The sequence below is a fragment of the Euprymna scolopes genome, chromosome 18, assembly GCF_053919585.1.
Source record: "Euprymna scolopes isolate OS-2025 chromosome 18, ASM5391958v1, whole genome shotgun sequence".
Classification (NCBI taxonomy): domain Eukaryota; kingdom Metazoa; phylum Mollusca; class Cephalopoda; order Sepiida; family Sepiolidae; genus Euprymna; species Euprymna scolopes.
The window spans coordinates 57,848,917-57,854,537 of NC_136499.1; the positions used below are offsets into that span (position 1 = coordinate 57,848,917).

General features: G+C 32.5%; 1 pseudogene; it reads left to right on the forward strand.

Annotated features, from left to right (window-relative positions):
- The first annotated feature begins 4,742 nt into the window (after positions 1 to 4,742).
- On the forward strand, positions 4,743 to 4,872 carry LOC145298106 (U2 spliceosomal RNA; annotated as a pseudogene).
- Positions 4,873 to 5,621: the final 749 nt, after the last annotated feature.

Genomic DNA, 5,621 nt, shown 5'->3' on the forward strand with positions numbered 1-5,621 from the left:
ACACGTATATTTTGTTTTAATATACGAGTACATTTTCTTTTGTTGTACGAACATTTCTGTTGCGTTACACGAGTACTTTTGGTTTTATATACAAGTATTTTTGTTTCGATGTACGGGTACTTTTAGTTTCGATATACGAGTAATTTTTAGTTTGGATATACAAATATATTTGTTTTCAATATATAGGTACTTTTTTTGTTATACGAGTATTTTGGTTGCATTATACGAGCATATTTTAGTTTCGATATATGGGTGGTTTGGTTTTGATATAGCCATACTATTTGGTTTTGATATACGAGTATGTTTGGTTTTCATATACGAGTACTTTCATTTTGTTGTACGAGTATTTTTGGTTTCGATATACTAGTATGTTTGGTTTCGATATAGGAATACTTTTTTGGTTTCGATATACAAGTAATTTTTCTTTCGATATACGAGTATGTTTTGTTTTGTTATAATAGTACACGTTTATTTCGTAACATAAGTACTTTTCCATTTCTCTCGTTATACGAATTTGTTATCGTTATACCAGTACTTTTTTATTTTGTTTGGTCTATTTTTAAGTTGTTTGCTTACAATGTTCAATTGAATACTCTTTCCTTTTCACATTCTACATACACTCTTTATTTTCTTTCGTAAGTCGAGCACTGTTTTTTTGTGTTGTTATGCTAACACTTTTTAATTTCTCTCGTCATACGAATACTTTTTCTTTTATTCAATTATATGAGTCTTCTCATTTCTTTCCTTATGCGTGCACATTAGCATTTCTTTCATTATATGGGCACTTCTTTCGTTTTCTTAAACATGTATTTTTGCGCTACTGTACAAGAGCGTTCTTCTTTAACGTCTTTAAACTATTTGCTTTATATTTCTTTCGTTATATTTCTTTTTGTTTCATCATACGAGCATTTTTTTCTCTGTTTCACTTTTCCAATTTTCTTTTTGTTCTTTCGTTATACGCGGAAGTTTTTTTTTTATTTCATTTTACTAATACTCAAATCTTAAAATGTTTAGTTATCTAAACATATTATTTTTTCCGAGCCATTGCTTATCAAGTTCCAGATACTAATCGAGGTCGAGGGCCAATGAATATACCCAGTGGCCGGTAAGACAGCACCTGATTCATTGCTAATGGTGGAGCTTGAGTAAGTGTTATTTATTAGGTTGGTGCAAAAATAATGTCGTTTTTTTAGATGAAGTTAACAGTCAAAAAACGGCATTATTTTTGCACAAACCTAATATTTAAAAAGACGGCTCAAGAAGACCTTGTTTACATTAAATTTGAAAGCGATCGTATTAGTCATTTGGGAAGCAGTTCAGCAGTATTGCGTTTCGTAGATGGGTTGTTCTATTAAAGAAACTCTGCTTCTAGAATTTTTGTTTAGTTTTAGGCACAGATAGATAATAAGGGAAATTGTTGATAGTTGTTTTAAACTTTTCTCTTTAAAGAGTGAAAAGTAATAAGCCTTAAATTTTCAAATCATTTAAAACCTGCTGTTACGTCGAAAAAACGTTTAACTGGAGCTGTAGTGTATGATTATTTTAAATTATTTCATAGTACAAGCCTCTGATTCAAGGATTTTGCTTACATTTTAAGAATGTTCTTTTTTATCTTTTTTGTGGTAGAAACATGGTTGAATTGCTATAGACTCGGAAGTTAACAGATTTAAGTGATAGGTTTCCTGCTACCTTAATGAATAAGACAATATTAAAATTCAATGAGAAGAGACCGCTTTATATTTACTGTACTAATCATATAAAGTTATGTTTCTTGAATTACTATATGTATTTGTTTAAAAAATATTACCTACCAAACTCCTCAGTCAGTTTTTGGTCTACAAATATAAAACTTAATATATAGAGTATTCGAATCCATTCGAAATATTATATTTGGATTTTAGCCAAGTGTGTATGTGTGTATGTATATATATATAAATATATATGTGTGTGTGTATGTGTGTGTATATATGTGTGTTTGTGCGTGAGCAAATTCACTTGTAACCCCATTTTTAGAAGACGAAATCGCCCGATCGTCAAAAACAAGATCCAAGGAAATATATATATATATATATATATATATATATATATATATATATATATATATATATATATTGTATTTTGTGTACAGAAAGTTATTAGATGAGACAAGTCATTGGTACCGTCGATTTCAAGCCCGATAATTATGACCGTTTAAGATATCCATATCAAGCTCTCTTCAGATATATATATATATATATATATATATATATATATATATATAACTACTTCATTTAATCACATAAATTAATATACGAAAGTATAAATTTATCCGGAAACGTTAAGTATTTACTTCAACAGTGCTCAATACGTAGGTAGAGCTAGTAGTAAATTATAAAATATATATGGCAATTAAGATTAATTGCCATGTATATTTTATAACTTACTATATATATATATATATATATATATATATATATATATATATATATATATAAATTCACCTGTCATCCCTTTTTTGAAGACAAAAAGCCCATAGAGTTTTATAATTTTGTCGATATATTTTTCTAAATGATTTTTATCAAGTTTAATAACACTTAAAAAATTTATTAATTGATCAGTGTTTGGCGCTTACATAAAATATGGACTGCACTTAAATAATGACTTTTTCATTTAGAAACCCAAAGTTTATTATGGTTGAGGCCCGAAAGGGTCGCTTAGAAAGCTCGAACACAGATATGGTTTAGAAAATGGTATTTGTATTTACAACAAGACAGTATACATAGAGAACAAGACTTGTAGTATCTAACGCTAATAGGGTGTACCACGGGATACACACCGGGAGACACCTGAAGAGTGGTACCTTTCGGTGTATATATCCCGTTCAGACGTGTTTATATAATGTGTATGGTTGATTCTCCACAACATCTTTCTTCCAAACCATTTTGCTATTAATATATTTCCGCTTTTAGTCAATAGTTAGTTGGTCAGTGAATTTTCTCTTTCTGTCCGACTGTCGCTGTTCTGTTAGAGTGGGTCAAGGTCAAACGTTTCATAATCGACGTCGATCGGCTCTTCTGCCAAGGATACTGTGTCGACAGTGTCCTCTGCATGACGCTTTTTAGCTTGTTTTGGTGATGTATATGAGTATGTCTCAGACCTTGATGCATATGAGTATGTCTCTTACCCGATATGGCTAAGTATTTTCGATGTGATATAAGATGCGTGTTTATTTAGAAATATCATTCATTAGTTTCTGAATGAAATCCCAATTCCGATGAGCAAGTTCAGTTTATTTGGTATTTCTACGTTTATACAAATAAAAAAATGTTAGAAGCTGATTTCGTGTTGCTTACTTATATCTTATTTATATCTTACTTGCTGATTTTTGCTTTTCATCATTTTTTTTATTAGAGTTTCGAAATAACATTTTGGTGCTTTTCTGTTTATAACGCTTTTATTTTTTGCTCACTTTTTTTCTTCTCATTGCAGCTGCTTCATTTTTTTTATTTTATTATACGCGTTATTCATTTTCACATCTTCTGTATGCACTTCATCTGATAATTCTTTAGTTGTTGTTTATTTTGTTTTTTCATAGAAAGCTAGATTTTGAAGAGATTTCGTATAGTATGTTTTGGTTTCTTGGACTTTGAAGTTACATATTTTTGGTCAGAAATGTTTGCAAGTAAATTCTTAAGGTTAAAATTGTTCATCTAGCCCGTCCCAAATATATTTTCAGATACCTTCAATCTTTTAATAGTCCTGTTAAAATTTACTGGTAAAATAACTCGTCAATAAAATTAATTTTATTACCAGTCATGGTTCGAGCTTACTTTTTATGTTTTTCGATTTAAGTTTCTTCCACGTATGCAATTTAATAATTAAAATATCGAGTTCAGCGCACAACTGTAAATTCAGTGTTTATTTAAAGTGATCGTTTACGATCGATATGAACATTAAATAACACTCATCGTCTCGCTTAGCCAAATTAATACAGTTTTACATTTTGTGGAACAATGACGTATTGGGGTTGAAAAGTTCTGATAGTAACTTCAGGGTTTCCATTAACCTCAAATCCGTGTTTTTAGTCGCGTGCAAGCGACTTTATAAGTCACTCCGTCGGTCCGTCAGTCGGTCGGTCGGTCCGTAACACTTTAGTGCTTGGCCTTTTTGGTTAAGATCAAAGGTCTGTTGTTAATAGATGCTGTCCTTAGCTTTTTAAGCTTTTCTTGGCCTTTTGGCCAAGATCAACGTGTAGTATATGTTCCGGCAGATACTGCAAGCAAAGACCCCACATACCTGACCTTTAACCAGCTCCCATTTCCCACCTCTCGGGAGCTGGTCCCCTTTTTCCCTTCCCCCTCCCTTCACTCCTCACATTAAAAATTGGCCTTGTGCCTAATTTGCTCGGTGGGGGAGCAAATAAATACCATCTGTTCCGGCAGATACTGCAAGCAAAGACCATATGTGGGGCGACCCCACATATAAGACCTTGCTCAATGTAGGAGCAATCCTTCATACCAATTGTCACTATCCAGCTCCCCTATTCCTCGGGGAGTTGGCCCCATTTCCTCTTCACTCCTCACATTAAAAATCGGCCTTGTGCCTAATTTGATCGGTGGGAGAGCAAATAAATACTAACCCTTCATACCAATTGTCATATCCAGCTCCGCTACTCCCCGGGGAGCTGGTCCCCATTTTCCCTTCACTCCTCACATTTAAAATCGGCCTTGTGCCTAATTTGCTCGATGGGGGAGCAAATAAATACCCTTTTCTTGGCCTTTTGGCCAAGATAAAAGTGTAGTATCTATTCTTACTACATGCGGTACTTATTGTGATATAAAGTGGGGGATCACTTTTATGTATTAATTTAATGTAAAATGATCACCAACTTTACAACCAGTCTGTCTCAAAACCATTCAAGTAATTCTCCAGGTCATTCAAGTTGTTTTTGAAGGATTCTAGTTATTATTTAAGCATTCAAGCCATTCTTAAGGTCATTCAATTCATCCTTAAGTTCATTAAAGTCCTTCTAAGTCATTTAATTTTTATTTATTTAAGTCATTTCAGCCCATTTTTCGGTCATTTTAGTTTATCTTTAAGAATTTCATGTCAATCCTACATTCACGCATTCATTCATTACACGTGAGCACGCAACTAACGGCTATCGGCCTTGTTTTTTTTTTTAGATAGAATGTAATCTACGCATATTCCATGTTCAGCAGCGCGTAACTTCAGTAAAAGTAGTCGAACACCTTTCGCATCTAAGCAGTCTTCGTAATCGACGTTAAAAAGGTTTTCATACCTTCTAAAGAAAGAGCTGTACGTTTGGTCTGCATCGGAAACGTTGGCAAAGTTCTTCAAAGTATTCTATATAGTATTCTCTGAAAAAACGATATTGCTGTTGGTGGGTTATTTTTAAGAAGTCATTTTTTTTTTAATCCGTTCCTCCATTCATTATATGGTCTTATTTACATTGTTCTATTTTTTCGTGTTTTTGGATAAACCTTCTTTAATTTTCTATTATCTTCAGCTTATTGTTGTTGTAGTCAACTAGGCTTTCATCAGATGATTCTGTTGTTGTAGGCAACTAGGCTTTCATCAGATTATTCTGTTGTTGTAGGCAACTAGGCTTTCATCAGATT